We start from the raw sequence: 19418 nt of genomic DNA, 5'->3' as shown, positions 1-19418 counted from the left end.
TTGCAGCCGGCCTCGGGGGCGCCGGTGGATAAGAACGTCGCTAGGCGTCATCGCCCGGCGCCTGGTGATCCTGCCTTCTTGACCACTCACCCCATGTCTGAGAGCCTGGTCATTCAGGCCTCGACGTCGCAGAGTGACTTTCCCCCGGCTCTGCCAGATAAGGACTCTCCAAGAGGCTGGACCAATGCTGGACCAATATGGCAAGAGTTTGTTCTCCTCTGCCAGCTTGGGGTTGCGGTTGATAAACACGAACTGCTTGTTGGGATGTTACTCACTCGCGGTGTGGGATTCAGTAGCCAAGGTCTTGCCTCAGTGTTCTGAAGAGGTCCAGGCTGTCCTTTCCAGAGCGGTTGCGGTGGGAAAGGATGCAGCGAAGTTTGCCATCAAGTGTGGTCTGGACACCGCTGATTTGTTGGGCAGGGTGATTTCCACTACTGTGGCGTTGCGACGCCATGCCTGGTTGCGGTCTACCGGGTATTCGCACGATGACCAGAGCTTGCTCATGGACATGCCCTTTATTGGCTCCCGCTTCTTTGGCGACTAGGCGGACAATGCCTTTGAGCGATTTAAAGACTCGCGGGCCACGGCCAAGTCTTTTGGTCTTTCCACAAAGGCACCTGCCACGTCTAGGTTTCGTTCCTTTCGTGGCCAGGGTAAAAGCACCCAAGCACGCTCTTCCACTAAGCCTGTGCAGAACCAGCCGCAGCACGGCCGTGGCTTCCGCATGGGTGGGTCCGGTAACCAGCAAGTGGGTCAGTCCACCTCCACCCCTGCTGCTTCCAACTCTAAGCCTTCCTAATCTGAGCTTCAAGGTACACCCCACGCTGGTGGGTGGCAGGGTCCTACACCACCTCCAACACTGGCGTGGAATTACCTCGGACAAGTGGGTGCTGCAGATAATCTGCCACGGTTACTCGCTCCCCTTTCCGTCCTCCCCTTCGGCCATGCCACCTCGGTACCACTAGCTGTCGGGCGATCATTTGGCTCTTCTCCGTCAGGAAGTCTTGGCCCTCCTGGCCAAGGGGGCCATTGAGCGCGTTCCTGGTCAGGAAGTAGGGAGTGGTTGTTATTCCCACTACTTTCTGGTCCCCAAGAAGGACAAGGGGGACCTGCGCCCCATCTTAGACCTCCGGGACGTCAATCGCCTCCTACGGAAGAAGAAGTTCAAGATGCCTACTCTGACTCTGGTCCTGGCTGCCCTAGATCCTTGGAGACTGGATTGTAGCGTTGGACTTGCAGGATGCTTATTTTCACATTCCTGTCCTGCCGGTCCACGGGCGTTACCTGCGGTTCATGGTAGGTCACTAGCATTTTCAGTTTGCCGTGCTCCCCTTTGGCCTTTTCAGTGCCCCTCGGGTGTTCACGAAGGTGATGGCGGTGGTCGCAGCTCATCTGCGCAGGTCGGGGGTGTCAGTCTTTCCCTACCTCGACGACTGGCTGTTGAAGGCGGATTCGCCCCAGGCAGTCCTCACACACCTTTAGACTACAGCCGACCTCCTGCGGTTGCTGGGGTTCTCCATCAACGTGCCGAAGTCACACCTGAGTCTCTCTCAGAAGCTCCCCTTCATCGGAGCGGTTCTGGATTCGACGCTGTTTCGGGTTTAAAGGGCTGACCCTGGCTTTCAGGGCATTACGGGGTACCTGTCCTAATTATCTAAAATTGAGACTTCCCCAATACCACCAGGTGAGATCCCTGCGCTCAAACTCTCTGATTCTATTGCACACCCCACTAGTCCGGAAGGTTCGACTTTAGGGCAGGACCTTCTCAGCTGGAACAGTAAAACTTTGGAATGATTTACCGTCCTCTATCCGGTCTGCAACTTCAGAAACTTTGTTTAGGAAGCAATTAAAGACCTGGCTCTTTACTCAAAAAATCTAAACCACCCCACTTTGCTATTTACATCTAGCTGCTCACCTAGTGCCGGGACACCTCCATGTGAGGTAGCTGTTCGCGCTTTAGAAATTTCTGTATTATTATTATTATTATTTATCCTCCCGAGCTGCGAGTCTGGGTGTTGGACTTGGCCCTCTTGGCAGGGTCATCCCTGAACTTTTTGCCATCGTCCAATACTCACTCTGACCTGTTTTTGTTGGTTTAATGACTCTGGGCACTTTACCACTGCTGACCAGTGCTAAAGTGCATATGCTCTCCCAATGTAAAATGTAACTGTGATTGATTTCCATGATTGGTTCATTGGATTTACTGTCAGTCCCCAGTAAAGTGCACCAGGAGTGCCAGGGCTTGTAAATGCCAATACTGCTAGTGGGCCTGCAGCGCTGGTTGCGCCACCCACAGAAGCAGCCTTTTAAAATGTATCTAGGGTCTGCCATTGCAGAACCTGTGTGCAGTCTGGTACTGTCATGCTGGCTGGGCAAGTGCACCCACTTGCCAACCTCAAAACATTCCCTTTGCTTCATATTAGTCACCCCTATGGTATCCCCAAGGGCAGGGTGCATTGTAAGTGTAAGGTAGGACATGCTCTGATGTGTGTGTGGCATGTCCTAATAGTGAATTACAGCCAAATTCGTTTTTCACTATTGTAAGGCTACCTGTTCTCTTAGGCCAGATGGCCTGCTGGAATTATTACACTCTATAATCCCAGCAGGCTCAGGGAACATGGTAGAAAATAAAGTTTGGTATGCCTGAACTCAGAATAATAAAATACCTATTTTAGTAAAGTTTATTTTAATATCCTGTGTTTGCAAAGGCTACTTTAAGAAAGTTAGTATTTGCTTGCCTAGCCATTTCAGCCCGCCTCTGCTAGTATGTGTATCTGACTGTCTGGGATGTGTGAGTGACAGGACTGGGGGATGACAGGTGGTGAATGGGAGGATTACACCTTGGTGGGAGGTGGGAGTGCCCCCTGGACTCTGAATAGGGCTGTGCTCTGCCACCACAATGCTGGCTCCGCCCCCTGGGGAGCGACTGATGACTCAGCCGGCACCTGGCCCAGGAAGCGCGAAGCACTGTCAACAAGGTACTCCTGGCTACCCCTGTCCACACAATGCTGGCTCCACCTCCTGTGGAGCGTCTGATGTGCCTGCCCCTCACACTGAAAGCAGAAGCCAGATTACACCCCACAAAGTGCTCAGAGACTGAAAGAAGTTAAGCAAAGGCCCCCCTGGCCTGTAAAGACAAAAGAAATGCTGTATAAAAGCAGGAGCCCTGCTCCTTGTAAATCAGAATCCTGTTTCCCACAACAAACCTCTGCTCAACTAGAAGGAGAAGAAGACGCTGGAAGGACTGGCCTGCTGCTTGCCTTGCTGAGGAAGGAGAGGAAAATACTTGATGAAAAGACTTTACAGACTTGTGCTGTGAAACATTCTCCAAGGGCTTGATTGAGCTTGCCCCCTGAACTGAACCCCAGGACCAGCGGGTTCTCCTGTGCTTTGGCGAGTCCCCTGCCTGAGGCCGAGTATTTCCTCCCGCCGGAGGTGAAGTCTGCCCCCTCTCACCCCCTCCTAGGGCCGTGGTACCTGGGAGCCAGCCTGCCCTCTTGCCCTTAAGAGCCTCGCTCCACTCGGGGTAGCTCTCTACCCCAGGGCTAAGGCCAGCCGTTCCTCTACCCCCGCCTGCTTCACGGAGCGACTAAGCGCGATTTCAGCCCCTCCCGCCGGAATCCCGGGGCCGCGAGCAGCCTGCAGCCTGGACGGTCGCCCGTGCATTCCATTGCACCCGGCCGCCCCGCTTTGTTCTGCCCCCCAGGAGAGGCCGCGCCGCACTGTGAAGGTAGCCCCCCCTCTGTACTGAGGGCTCCCGTGCTGCGCCTTGCCTCCCGGAGATCCTCCGCTTTAAGAAGGGACCCCGCTGCACTGACTGGACCGAGTCACGCTGCTCGTGCCGACTCGGCCCAAACACCGAAGGAAAAGAAACACTCCTGAAGACGACATCAGGCTCGGGGCCCGCAGCTTGTTATTTCCCCGTCCACCGGAGCAGATTGGGTCGGAGAACCAAAGGAGGAAGTCTACGCGCGCCCCACCCCGCCCCCCCGGAGTCCTCACGGGTGAGTGAGAGCCGAGCGCACACTTTCGCACTCCCCGTTTGGGACCCCTAGCCCCCCTGACCGGCGCCCTACCCTCGGAGCCTTCCCGCACTACGAACCGCACTGTCGAGCCCGGCTTGCAGCTAACTCTGTCCCCGAGCCACTGGGACGAGCCGTACGCGGCGTAGGCGTGCTCACGCCCGATGCGTGAGCCGCGGTAGGGTCTGGGTCAATTTCCTCGAGGAGAGCAAGGGAAGCGCTGCGAAGCGCACCGGAGGCCAAGGGCTGGTCTGAGGTCCTCCGAACTTGTGAAAAAGGTGCTTTGAAAGTAACTGGAACTGAGATAACTGTTTAGTAGCGAATTAATAAGGAACTCTTTCTAAATTTGAACTGTAACAGAAGAAACGCTTGCCTAATTATAATCTTGTGGCCCAAATTCAAACGCTATTATTGGTCTTGTGATAAGTCTGATCTGATATATATCTATATTTTTACATAAAGGAACATATTTTTATATATTATACCTGCCTGGTGTCCATTTGTGGGGGGATTGGTACATTTTACTGTGTGTTTTATTACAAGTGCTTAACTCCATAGCGCCTGAAGAATAGCCTTGGCTGCTCACGCCACGCACCTAGAGGGTGAGCAAGGGTAATTCTAAGGGGTCATCCTTCGCCCTGACTTAGAGGAGAGGGTCCCTGCTTGTCACAAGTGCATACTTGCGCCATCCAGAGACCCCCAATTCTAACACCGGGATATTCAGACTATGATTCCGTTCTATCCCGGGTTTCAGTCAGGATGACCCTTCGGCTTCTGGGCCTGATGGCCTCCTGCATCCTGCTTGTGACACACTTGCAAGGTGGCATATGCGGGCTCTGCAGTGGGACCTGAAGTTCCAGTGGGCACAGCATCAGGGCAAACTGTCCGATCACGTCCAGATCTTGGAGGGCGCTGCACGACAGTTGCAGTGGTGACTCACGAATCGCGATTGGGCCAGTGGCAGATCCCACTCCCTTACCCAACCGGAGCACACAGTGGTGACAGATGCGTTCCTTCAGGGATGGGGAGGCCACATGGGAGAGGCGGAGATCAGAGGCCTCTGGTCTCTGGCGGAGTCCCAGCTCCATATCAACCTTCTGGAGCTGCGGGCGATCCGGCTTGCACTGAAGGCATTCCTTCCCTCTGTCTGGGGAAGTGTAGTGCAGTTGTTTACAGACAACACCACAGCCATGTGGTATTGCAACAAACAGGGCGGGGTCGGGTCCTGGACCTTTTTGTCAGGCGGCTCTGTGCCTCTGGTCATGGCTGGAACATCAAGGCATTACCTTGGTGGTTCAATACCTGGCAGGTTCTCTGAACGCTAGGGCGGATGAACTCAGCCGCCGGTGCTTGATGGATCACGAATTTCGTCTGCACTCGGACGTGGCACAAGGTCTCTTTCAGCAGTGGGGAGAGCCTTGGTTGGTCCTATTTGCCACCAAAGAGAGAGCTCAATGTCATCAGTTCTGCATGTTGAAATTCCAATGCAGCACTCGCTCAGTGACGCTTATCGTCGCGAGTGGAGCTGCGGTCTGTTGTACGCCTTTCCACCTGTACCACTTCTGCCCAGAGTGCTGAAGAAGATCAGGCGCAAACGGACCCAAGTCATGTTTGTGGCTCTGGACTGGGTTTGAAGAGTATGGTATCCCGAGCTACTCAGTATGAGCATCGATCCCCCGATCCGTCTGCCTCTTCGTGAGGATCTTCTTTCACAGCACCAGGGGACGGTCCTCCACCCGAACCTGTTCAGCCTCCATCTCCATGCGTTGAGATTGGGCGGCGACAGTAGAAACCTTTCGATCTTCCTCCCGAAGTCTGTGATTTCATTCTGGCAGCCAGGCGTCCCCCCACCAAAACGGTATACACCTGCAGGTGGAACAGATTTGTGGCATGGGGCACAGCAAAGGCTGTGGATCTCCTTTCTGCCCCTCTTTCTGAGGTTCTTCTGTTCCTTCTCTCTTTAGCCCAGCAGGGCTCTGCTCTGGCCACTATCAAAGGTTATCTTTCGGCTATCTCTGCCTTTCTACGGCTTACAGATCAGCCTTCTCTATTTAAGTCCCCGATTCTTAACCGTGTCCTTAAAGACATTACGCACACGTTTCCACCCATGCCCTTCATCATGCCTCAGTTGGACTTGAACCTTGTTTTTACTTTTTTGATGTGCTCTCCCCTTGAGCCCCTTCATAACTGTCCTTTCCATCTTCTCACCTTGAAAACAACTTTCCTGGTAGCTATCACCTCTGCCAGAAGAGTGAGTGAGCTCCAGGCTCTTTCTTCAAAACCTCCCTTCTTTTCTATTCATCCGGACAAGGTGGTTTGGAGGGCCTGTCCTTCTTTCCACATCGGACAGACCATCACTTTGCCCACATTCTTTCCGCATCCTTCAAGGGAAGAGGAGAGGCTCCACCGTCTGGACCCAAAACGTGCGCTCGCATTCTATCTGCAGCGTACACAGCAGTTCCGGGTGGATGATCAGCTTTTCGTTGGTTAGGTGGGTGCCAATAAAGGTCGGGCTGTGCACAAGCGGGCCGTTTCCGGGTGGGTCCTTTTGTGCATCAAAGCATGTTACTCCTTGACCAAGAAAGAACGTCCTGTCGGGCTGCGTGCCAATTCAACCAGGTCAACTGCAGCCACTACTGCACTGGGATGCGGGGTCCCCTTGCAGGACATTTGTGGGCCCCGCTGCACACGTTTACCAAGCACTACTGCTTTAACAGTCAGCTCCAGAGAGACAGCTTATTTGGCCATTCTGTGCTCCATGACTTTCTGGTGTAATCTGTATGAAGATCCACCACCGGGGTTGGTATTGCTGGGGTATCTATTCTAAGGTAAGGAATCTATCACTAACGTTTCTATTTCAGATGCACAAGTTACTTACTTGTGTAACGATCTATCTGTAAGAGACATTAGTTAGTGATAGATTCTTTACTGCCCCGCCCATCCTCCTCATTTTGCGAACTGATTACTAGGGTTAAAGGTCATCCCCTTTTAGTGCCCCAGTATTATGCACCAATTGTCAGTCTCTTGCATGGCTCTGCGTTTCGGAGCAGAATTGTTGTGTACAGAACTGACTTCAGCGCGCATGGATGGCGCCTAAGTACTCTCCGTGACATTATCTCTGCGCCTACGATGCCAGTGACGGAATGCGGAGCCGCAGGACGCCACCTACTGGCACGCAGAGGTACTGCTAAGCAGAAAAACTTTCCGGGTCCAGCCTGACGCCTGGGGATATTCTAAGGTAAGGAATCTATCACTAACTAAGGCTGAAAGAGGAAAGAGTAGCCCTTTTAAAAACTGCCTTCAATGAACTAAAAATCCGCACACGCAGACAAGCGGTTCTTGCTTGTTTCGACCCAGGCCTTCCCCCATTAAATGGGAAGATGGTCAAATTCCTGAAATGTCTGGAACTGAAACTAAAAAATCTGGAAGACGGCACCAGACCGGACTAGTTGAATATTGGCCAAGACACCACACTTGGACCTCACACCTGCACCATCACCAAACTGTTTTTATCAAAATTCTCTTGTTTTAAAAATAATATATTTTTCAAAAAAATTTTTATCCGAAGGTATGAGCTATCAAAGTACTTTTGTAATGGTTTTAATTAACCTTAAACAATAAAATTACTTACTTACTTACTTACACTAACTAATGTCTCTTACAGGTATATTTTTACACAATTAAGTACCTTGATCAATGTGACCAGATAATTGTACCATGTATGAGCTGACACGCCATCCTATCTACTGCGGAAACATATGTGTTATGCACCAAAAATATGAGAGAAACGATAAAGACTGTGGCTACATAGTGTAGCAGTGTGTCTTAATTGTTAGATGTCAAACTGCAAAGCCTACAAAACAAAAAAGATATTTAGAAAAAAAATTGTGATGAATACTAAGGCTCAGGGGAGAGTCTGGAGTGCGCACAAACCAGCAACAGAGTTGGAACTGTCTCAAATGGTAGAGATAACAAAGTATTGGGTTTTATAGTTTTATAGTTTTTTAATTGTTTTCTGTGTGGAAGCAGAAGATTGATCCCCAATGGGCGGGCAGAGCTCAGTAAGAAGAAAACCACATGTTCAGACCATACATCTGGAATATAGAGGAGGGTCTTGTAAGTCAGAGGAGGTGAAAATCAGGTCCATCAATGTGATGAGGATCAATGATGCTTAGCATGAGACTAACAGCATCACAACATTTAGTTAGATTTAATTAGGTAAATCAGGAGTCTCATGATAAATATTAAAATCCAGGACAGTCACTTTGGAAGCCTTGAGGGGGTAACTGAGTCATCAATTCAGAAACTTTGTGGCCAAAGACAGGGATGGAGCAGGGAAGTCAGTAATGTATAAAGCAGCATAGTTACCAAAGCTTGTTACCCAGAGGGTACAAGCACAACAAATATTAGCACGCAAAATCAAACTGGAGACAGGTTGTGCTGAGTACATCACCGAGAAGGATTGGGAAATCCTTCTAGTAATTATAAAGACTTCTACAAGTAATGTCAAGTTTTATCACACCCAATTGTATCTACTGTATTGTGCATCGCACAAGTCACACTTAAAGTCGTGAAAAAGCTACACCTTAATAAGACAAGTCAGACATGTCCTAAGTATGGGCAGCCAGGGCAAATTCTTTTGTCTTGTGTGCTTATGACCCATGTTTGAAAGATCCTGGACACAGATAGTGGAAAGATGCATACAAACTATCTGCAGACCAATTCAGCTTACACCAAATAATGTTTGTTAAGAAGTTCCCAATTTAAAGCCTAAACTAATATGAGAAAGATTGCAGCAATATATTATTTTTAGCAAATTGTACGATAGAAAATAGATGGATGGGAAGAGAGGGGCCTGCAATTGGAAAAAATATTAGAGCTCTGAAGGAATGGGCAGTGGCAGAGGAAGTACATTTCTGAATGCAGGTTATTCACCTTTAGAACATTCCCAGGCATCAGATTGGGTTAGGAAGAGTTTTCTGTATAGCCTGTGCACCAGTGGATAGTGTTGTGCGGTTCCGTGTCAACTGCTCTCCACCTCAGAAGTGATGGCTGGACCCGCATCAAGGTGCTACCCCAACATGCTGATGTAATTTCCTTTCTCCTAGCCAGAGAGCTCATAACAGAGCACGCCACACACTGAGCTCTGGTGTGCACGTCTTTATTCTTCAGCATGCAACTAACTGAATATTTTGCGTCATACGCTTTATTAACCACACCTGGTCACACCCACCCAATTACATAATGCTTGTAAGGAGTATGTCGAGGGCCACTAGAGGACTTGTATAAACAAAAACAAGACACAACACCTTTGTATGAAGATTCAGTGCTAGATCTTATGTGTTCTCATCAATTGAGCTTTTTCTCTCAAACTTTCCATCCAGTGTGAAAGGAAACATGTCCACTCATAAAACTACAAGATTTAGGCTTTTTAGGGACTGTCACAAACACATAGATGTGACATATCACCACATTGTGTGTCTCTGGTCTTTGGGGTTGGGCCACGAGTCCATGTTATGTGAGGAGTGTGCCCTGATGCACCCAAAGACATTCCAGCATGTGAAGCAAAGCTTATACCTCGCTTAGGACCACAGGAAGTCATGTAAGGGTTGTTCCAGCCTGAAGTCAAGGGCACAGACCCAATCCCACTCTCAAAACTGGTCCCACGGGGGGCGAGGCCAAGATGGCGGCCTGAGAGGACGTCCGATCGAGTGGCTCCTTGTGTTGGACCCCCTTGGCGCCCTTTACATAGCATTTCGAGCCCCCACAAACATCCCATGCTTAGACTATTGTGGTGGGGCATCCTGCAGCCGCTCCGGTGAGACCGGGCTCCTGATCGCAGATCCCCCGGGACCTTTGACATCCGAGAGGGGTCCGCCCTGACCAAGGAGTGAGGAAATGGCAGCCGGGCCCGCCTGGTGATCGCGGCCGGCCTGCTCCCTTGCTGTACATTGGGAACTGTCGCCTTCCTGAGCCACCCGCTGTCATCGCCTGCGGAATCAGAGGTGGGTGAGAGTGCTGACGGTATTTGGAACAGGCTGCAATCGGCGCGAGGCCCGTGACGGGGGTTGAAGGAGTCGGCAGGGTGGAGCAGAAATTGAGGCCCCGGATCTGGGCCTACACGGAGACCGGCGAGAAAATGCACCAGCGCTTCAGCGGACAGAGAGATAGCGGAGACCCGGACCTAGAGGCACTCGGGTGGGGCCGGATGAGCCGCGGCCCCCAGGGCCCCCCCCTAGAGGTGAGGAGTGAAGCGCCGGGCCTGTGGGGGCGGAGAGCTCTGGGGCATAAATCGAGCCCCCCCGGCGCGGGGTCTAACGAGGCCTACCAGGAGCACTGCCCCAGCGCTAAGGAAGAGCGGCGGCGTGCGGCAGAGAGAGCCCGGGGGCCAAAGCAAGAGCGCCTCCATACCCCGATATGGGGACCGAAGTGCAGCGGCAAGGGGGGCCACTGTCGGAAGGACATAAACCGGGCATTTAGCAAGTGGCCAACGGGACAGAGCGAAGGGAGGGCCCTGGAGGGGCCACACGGCAGGGTCCCGAGGTGCTAGGGAGCTACAAGGCTGACTTTAGGCCCTCACAGGAGCCCATGCGGGTCACAGCATTTCACAGACTGTCGCCTACCCTCCCCGACGAGACCACTGAGGTGCCGCTTTTCCGGACCCTGACCCATGCGGGGAGCCAGCACCGGGAACAACCTGTTTTCTTCTCCCAGTGCACCTGGAACTCCATATAGGTCTCCTCTCAACGGAGGGCCCACTACAGGGGGGGCCCAAGCAGTGGGGCAGGAAGGGAGCACGCAAGGGGTGAATCATGGCGGCCACGAATTGCAGGGGTGGCCGCACCATACCCGACATGTCGGCCAGTGGCACCCCTAAAGGAGAAAAGAGCCCCGAAACGCGCATATATGACAACGGCGACGTGACCATGTCAGCAGTCTGGGGGGCACTCAAAGCGGTGGTGCGTGGGGAACTAATTGCGATAGCAGCGGTGGACAACCGGGAACGTAAAGACCGACGCCAGGCGTTATCGGAGCAGGTGCTAGAACTCTAACGGGTTCACAGCCAGACAGGGGCTCCCAGACTGTGGCGCAAGCTCAAGGCGGCCAGGGCCCAACTCGCGAGCCTGGACCTTCGCCACACATATTATGTGGGGCGGACAGAACCGGACGGTTGCTTGCCAGTAAGCTCAAAGCCAAAGTACTCAGATCCATGATCCCCGTTATTCAGGGAGAGGGAGGTAAGGAACTCCGTGAAGACGATCAAATTGCGGAAGCATTCAGAGCATTCTATGCCTCCTTATATGCAGCCGATTCGACCCTGGACAACGAGGCCGGAGAAGCATACCTCGACGAGGCAGCGGTTACGGCCCTCAACGAGACAAGCGCTCAATCTCTAGACACCCCGAAACATGTGGAGGAAGTCATCTCGGCGATAGCACGCCTTAAACCGCTGAAAGCTCCAGGCCCGGACGGCTTCTCCGCGGGGTTCTAAAAAACATTTTGCCCCCTCCTGGCCCCAATACTGGCTCGACTGTTCAACTCCTTTCAGGGTCCCGGATCCATTCCTCAAGACATGTTAGAAGCAGACATTATTGTCTTGCCGAAACCGGGTAGAGACGTGACCCAATGCGCAGCCTATCAACCGATTTAATTCTCAACTTGGACCTCAAAATATTCACAGGGATTCTGGCCGCAAGGCTCGGTCCCTGCCTTCCAGGCATCATAGAGCCTGATCAAGCAGGTTTTATACCTCACCGACAATGTGCTGATAATACCAAACGCCTGATGCATGTCATAGACAAGGCCCACTTCAACGAGTCGGACGCAGCCCTTCTCTCGGTCGACGCTGATAAGGCGTTCGACCGGGTCGACTGGAAACACCTGGATAGAACGCTAACGCGGTTCGGTATAAAGGAGAGATTCCGCTCCTGGGTCGCCAGTTGCTATGCGGTACCACAGGCAACTATCAGAGTAAACGGAATAGGATCACGACCCTTCGACATCAGGCGGGGTACCAGACAAGGATGTCCACTCTCACCGCTCTTGTCTGCACTATGCATAGAACCATTCGCACAACGCGTACGGGACAACCCATCCATCATAGGCATCAGTTTTGCGGGAGAAAGGCAGACTATAAGCTTGTACGCGGACGACATCTTAGCAGCTGTAGAAAACCCTTGGCAATCGATCCCTGCCTTCTTAGATGAGATGACGAGGTTCAGGAGAGTTTCCAGCTTTAAAATGAACATCGGGAAATCAGTGATTCTGCCCCTGGGGCGTAACGCACACCTAGCCAACAGAGGTCTGTTACAAATAGGGGGACTTTCCTCCAGCATGTCACTACCCTACCTGGGGTTCACCCTGACACCTAGTACGGCCCAAACGGTTGACCACAACTACACAAAGCTTCTTGCCCAGCTTCAGGGGGACTTATAAAGATGATGACAACAGCTGCTATCTTTGCTGGGGCGCGCTGCGGCGATCAAAATGTCCCTGTTGCCTAAGGTGCTGTATCTCTTTCAGACCATCCCGATCACACCACCCATAGGGATAAGTAAGAAATTGCAAGACGCCATACAACAGTTTATCTGGGCTGGTAAACGCCCTCGACTCCGCCGGGACCTGGTCATGAGAACACCTGCTGAGGGCGGCCCTGGCATTCCGGACTTACAGAGATACTTTCAGGCGGCACAGCTCCGTTACCTCTTAGAGTGGTCCCGCCCGACATCTGAAAAAATGCTGGTTATTCCAGGACAGGGCAATGGCCGGCATGCCATTGTGGAGAGTCCCTTTCCTATCACGGCCAGACAGGCCGACCTACATCAAAAAATCCCCCGTCACCCAGACGCTCCTCCAGGTGTGGGATGCAGTGTCGATATCTAAAGGCCTCACGACTTTCCCGTCACCGATGTCTCCCCTGCTGGACAACTCGGCCTTCCCGCCCGGGATGGCCCCCAGTTCATTCCCTCAATGGTGACAGATGGACTGTAGGTCAGCCGGACACCTGTTTGACACAGAAGGCTTCATGCAATTATATATCTTACGGGACATTTCCATGATTAAAAAACCACTACGGTTCCAATACTTCGAGCTCCAACACTGGCTCACGAATAGGGACACGCTACCACATGTTAGTCTGCACCTCACTGCGTACGAGAAATGGCTTGTCACGAAAACTACGGACGCACGGGCAATCACAGAGCTATACAAGCTGTTGGCCCCCCCTCCTCTCTCTACACGATCCGAAGGTCAAAGACGTTGGGAGCGAGAGATAGGGCGCACACTCATGGTTAAGGAATGGCAGGATATTTATTACCGAGCTCATCACACAACCAGGAATGTGGCGAGCCAGGAATCTGCAGTTGAGGTGGCATACTATTGGCATTTGACCCCTGTACGACTCCACCAGGACAACCCGCGTCGCGATCCCACTTGCTGGTGGGGTTGCGGCTAAACGGGGACCATGATACACCTGTTATGGGAATGTGTGAAAATACAGAAATTCTAGGAAGCAGTGCTTCAGGACATAGACCGACACTTTGAAACAGAGATCCCTCGCTTCCCTGCTTACACGATAATAGGCCTCCCTAAGAAAATCACGTTCCCACTAAAATCATTACGAGGGAAGCAAATGGGTTTGGCAGTAGGGGCAGCGACACATCACATCCTTTCGCTATGGGGTACCACACGAAAGCCCACGCACACGGAATGGCTCCATAGACTTTGGTACATTATGGGGATGGAACGGATACAAGCCTCCCTCACGCAATCCACTGATTCCTTCATTGATACATGTCAGCCGATGGTCTCTCTGTTGACCCAAGAGTTTATTGAGTTAATGTGTCCAAAATATCTTTGGGTACTCCGCCTGGTGGATGAATTCCACAAGAAGCCAGAGGCCAAACATTGAGTCCCAGACGCATGACCTATATATTGTCACGCAGATAGGAAGCGGAACACACTGGAGGGGGAGTTAAGGGGGGGAACTGTTGGGGAGGGGGTTATGGGACTGGGGAGGGGGAACGGGGACGGTTGGGCTTGGGGGTTGTCATCTGATTTGTTAAGGAGCATAATACACACACCAGCTTGCATGGACACAATGCCTCCTCCAAGGTCCGAGGGGATCGGAAGGAGGGCGGGGCGGGAGAATGGAGCAAACGTATGATATTGCGATTGTCCAAATTGTAATGTGTGCGATACAGATGAAACAAATAAACAAATTTGATCTAAAAAAAAAAAACTGGTCCCACAAAAGACCTTCCTTGGTTAAGCCAAAATCTAAAAAAGAAATACAAGGTGTGCAGGCATGCCTCGTCCCAGCCTCACCACTCTCCTTCTGAGAAGGATATCAAGGTGTTCCTTTGTCTTGTTCCTGGACCCCTACTGAGGAGGTAAATCCACACCTGATTCTGATGCATTCTAAAATACCAGGTTCTTCTGTATTACCTCAACAAATTGAAGCGTTTAAGCAGTGCATGCTCTGCACCTTTCTGGCTCACTGTGACGTGCCTTCAGGACCATGGATCTGTGGAGAACTCCAGTTGTATTACCCCAAGTGGATCCACCCTCGGGCCATTGTTGCCTCTTGAATCTGCTTCAGTTCAGGTCCAAGACCCTTGAGTTGACTCAATGCCTGCCACCAAGATCCATGCTATTTCCTGCACCATTGACAATGGCCCGACATGCCAATGCGGGAGGAGGACACTGATTCCATTGTTTTGTCTAATTCCAAACTGAATCTGTCTTGACCTCGGCTGAAGCTGCATTCTGTCTCAGACTGTGCCTTTACACAGGAGCCATCTCCCAGTGCTCCATCAACTGTTCAGATTGGACTCTGACCAAAGCCAACAAGCTTTTGATGATGTTACTGATATTGGAGATGAATTCTCTTCACATTTTGGCAGCAGCCTCTAGACCTAATTAGTTTGTCCATAGTTGCCAACAACCATCCTGTGGAAGGCGGGATCAGTCATCATTTTCTTAATGGATGGCAACCCACGCCATCTGACATTGGTCCTGCAGATAGCACAGCGAGACTATCCCCTGCCATTTCTTTCCCTCCTGCTGCACTTTTACCAACATCAGAGCAGCCTTCAGAGGACCATTTGTCTGTTTGCTGCAGCAAATTTAAGTTCTCTTAACGAAAGGAGCCATAGAGAGGGTCTAGGCCTCAAATATTGGAGCTGAATGTTACTTCATTATGTCCTAGTGCCGCAAAAGGGCGGAGGCTTTCACCCTACTTTAGATCTACGGCTTCTCAATGTCCTCCTGCGAAAGGACAAATTCAAGATACTCCAGCTGGTCTCAGTCCTTTCTAGCCTGACTGGATAGTGCTGTTGAACATGAAGGATGAGTAATCAGCGCTGATTCCCCTTGCCAGCAAGAACCCCCATTGTGGCCTCGCACACTGTATCACCAGACCCGGATACCGAGAACCACTGATTCCGGATCCCATTACTCTGAGGGCAACCTTACAGATCCACCATGGTCCTTTTTGCCCTGGAACTAAACGTATTTAACAAGTTTTTCCTGAATTGAGTGCTACACTATCGTGATAATCTTACTAATGTGTATTCTTAAGGCAATTATTCTCTGTCCTGAGGATGAACCTTTATTAAGTGTGGTTCGAAACGTCGTCAACACCATTACACTAAATGCATAAATTGTTTGATATTTTTCTTTGCATATGTGTATGTTACAGATTGTCTGGTTTATGATTTACCCTAATCAGATGTCCTACTATTGCCTGCTATTCTTGTCCTTGTTATATGTTTTCTCAAGTGTGTTAGTCGGACACCGGCTGGTGCCCCGCTTCTATCACACTCAGTGTTCTATTGTTGCATAATTATTCTTGTATCAGGGTAATAAACTGTCCGGCTGGACTTTTTTTCCCACAAAATTATAGTTCCATTTGGTCTATATTTATCTTCTTTTATAGTTTCTTGTTCTAAGGACCACTGTTCTTTACAATATATGATCTTACTGTGATAACAGAATGATATGGCCTTTTTGCTGTGCTGGAAAATGCAAAAGGTTGCATTCTGGATGCTTACACTGGCTGAGGCAGGGTTCTGGTTATTGTATTTGGACGAATAACAATTATGAAGAATTGCTGATGAGCACCATTTTTCAACATTATGCCTTCTGTAGCAGCCAAGGGATGTTAAAGAACAATGTTGTTTAGTTCAGACCATAGACTTGTTTACTCTTATGCCCTTGCTCTGTTGTCTCCTGGTCTATATCACAAGCCTAGTCTTTGTATCCACACATTAGTGTCTCTATATCCCCATTCCCTAGTGCTAGTGACCGTGTGTAACTTTAAGTGCCCTTTTCAGTGACACTGCCTCTTTCCCCATTTCCTAAGGCCAGGGTCATAGTGTATCTCCCAATGTTAGTGTCAGTCACAGTGTCCCCACATCATTTTTCAAACGTCAGAATTTCTATAACTGTTCCAGTGTCTCTATGTGCAGGTGTCTCTGTGTCAGTGTCCCAGTGCTAAAATGGTAATCTCATTGTCTTTGTCTTTGTTCAAGTGTTACTATTCTAAACTCGCTGGGGACGCTCTGTCACCTCCAATCACCATTGTTAGTGCCTCCCTCACAAGCTCTCAAGATAGGCCAGATCCTCCAAAATGTACACTAGACCCTGATGACCTCGCATTCTACTGGCCCATTACTTACCTACCATTCATTGTCAAGATCATTGCAAAAGTTGGATATGTTCAAGTCCAAGATCACATTAATGCCTGCCATCTCTTGAACAACTTCCAGTCTGGCTTCAAAAGACACTGCAGAACAGACACTGTAACCTTACACTGAAGACTGTGCCCTCCTGAACACAGATGAAGATGACTGCTGTATCCTGTAATGCTCGACAGAGATCTAAGCTGCCTTCAAGCACGTGTGCAGTCAACCATCCCACCATCATCCCCCCTGGAGTTTCGAATGGGGTTTACTAGCAATGTCCTTCACTAGTTCTCCTCCTATCTTCCAAAACAACACTAGTTTGTTCTTATAGGCACCTTCAGGTCCCAAAATTGCTCTATCACCTGCGGAGGTCTTCAGGGTTTCATTCAGTCCCCTGTCATCTTCAACCTTTACATGGAGCCACATAGTGCCCTACTCACAGATAAGTGGATTTATTCAGGAAACTGGAATGGCACAGGGAGCAAAAAAACAATGGATTTAGGCCTAGATCATATGCACTGGGGTGAATGTTTGAGATTGTTCAATATTCTGTCCATCAGTTGTTCTTAATGCATTGGTCATCCTGAGTGGGACAGTGTAGGAGCCTGGATTAGTATATGGTGCACGCTGATTTAAGTGGAGCACCCTGCACTAATCCAGACAACCCTTATGGTGATTTTAGTGGTCTTAGAAATCTCTATAAGCGGTAGCTGTGGAGAGCAGCCTTTAGGCTTAGTCCAGAAGGAGCTTGTTTTACCAGTACTAATCATATTGTTTAGGTTGAGTGAAAAAGAACCACACACTGTAGTTATACAAATATATATTTATTATAAACACTCACTAACACATTGCAATATCTCCTCCCCGGAGATATAAGCACAATACACACAATACTTCTGTAATACAACACTTAAGTAGCACAAATACACAGTGGTCTCCAGGGGAAGACCAAATCATATACTATGGTGGAATGCGACCCATTACCTAAGTCGAGACTGGACCTAGAATGCTTAGAAGAGCCAAGGATCCACCCAAGATAAGTACCCAGGAACCCCACGTAGACCGTGTGCAGAGTGGAAACATGACTGCATGCTCAACACAAGTCAATGGGGAAGTCGGGTTTGCAATTTTCAAGAAGAAGGACCCATCTCAGAGGACCCTGAAGAAACACTGTGGGTGATGGAAGGTTAGAGAGTCACCCTACCCGTGGATACCCCGGGAACCAGGATACTTACACCAGGGAAGCTGGGTGCATAGGTGTGAAGTGACCACAATGGAGGACTAAAGTAAAGATGCTGCTGGCGAAGAAGGTGAAAGAGTCCGGTGGAATCCAAGGATGGATTCAGGATGAGCGGTACCTGCAGGCAGAGGGGACAAAGTCTAGGCCACTCAGGAGTGACCAGGAGGCACGGAAGACAAATGTCCACCGGTGTCAGAAGATGCAGGAGAGTTGACATTGTCCTTGGCGCTGTAACTGTGCGGACCAGGCGATGCTGTGGAAGATGAGGAGCCGTCCATGAGCTGTCCCATATCGGATGTCAAGAGCCAGGGGGTCGGTGTCCGGCATGAGCACCAACAAGCATTGTCAGCATCAACAAACATGGCAGACAAAAGGTGCAGAGTCAGGACCAGCAAAGTCCAAGGGACTCGCCAAGTGCAGGTGAGTCAGAGTATGCCCCAGGCACACAAGGGTGCCCACAGGAGCCAAAGAAGGCCCTCAAGAGGACCCACCACAGACCAGAGGCACAAGAGTCACAAGAGGTCCTCGAGCAGCTCACCAATGATGCAGGTCCACGGTGCAGAGGATGCGATGAGGATGAAGATCTTGGTAGCAAGAGATGCTGGAGCTTCTCAGAGCCCGAAGATCTCTGGAGAAGAGAGTCAACAAACCTTGCCAACGGCAAGTTGATGCAGTGCACAGGGGTACTGCTCCAGCTGTTCCAACAAGGGACACTGGCTTCAAACTTGCTGTAAAGACAGAGCAGGCCTCAAGGGTGTTGGAGAACCACCACTTGTGTTGCTAAACTATTCGTAGTCCGTAGAAGCCCAGGAACAGCAGACCTGTCTGCTTCGTTGTGGTGCCTGCTGATGCAGGGGAGTGACTCCTTCACTACAAGGGAGATTCCTTTAGGTGTCTTGGATGCCCAGGCCTGGAGAAGAACCTGTATCGAGCACAGGCACAGAAGACTGGCAGGATGATGAGACCAGGAGCAGCAGGAGTCTTCCTGGTGCAGTCTCGGTTCCCAAAGGAGAAGTTCATCAAAGTCCAAAGTTCCCAGACAGTTGAAGATGAAGTTGTTTCGGATCTGACTCTTGTTCCACGACAAATCTAAAGAACCACCCACCTGTTAGCCCTTAAGTACCCTAAGGAAAGGGTTGAGACAATTCAGGGGTCCTTCCCAGAGGAGGGCTGGCTAGTGGGGAGGATACTCTTATGTCCTTTGTCTAGTCTCGCACCAAAGCGGGAGCCAATGGCTCCCAGAACTGGTTCCAAATTTGCCCTTCAAACCAGTCTAGTGGTGCTCGCAAGCTCCCCACCCTGGCCCAATACACTAAGTCCTGTCTGGGAGGTAGTCACACCTTCCTGTGACAAGAAGCCTATTGTCCTACCTTCCCCTCCTTAACGGTGTTGCAGTATGATTCCAACATGTTTTAGACGAAACATGCCAGGGTTTGTTACAGCCTGTTTAGAGTTAGCCATCGCTTAATG

General features: G+C 50.5%; 1 protein-coding gene across 1 annotated transcript in view; it reads left to right on the top strand.

Moving 5' to 3' along the window:
• The window catches only part of FAM178B (family with sequence similarity 178 member B), a 2784983-nt gene that overhangs the window by 925830 nt on the left and 1839735 nt on the right, over positions 1 to 19418 (top strand). The gene's annotated exons all lie outside the window — the stretch shown is intronic.

Source organism: Lissotriton vulgaris, chromosome 11 (genome assembly GCF_964263255.1).
Source record: "Lissotriton vulgaris chromosome 11, aLisVul1.2, whole genome shotgun sequence".
In the NCBI taxonomy this organism is placed as follows: Eukaryota; Metazoa; Chordata; class Amphibia; order Caudata; family Salamandridae; genus Lissotriton; species Lissotriton vulgaris.
The sequence above is the reverse complement of the archived record's forward strand: the minus strand, read 5'-3'. Positions and strand labels throughout refer to the sequence as shown.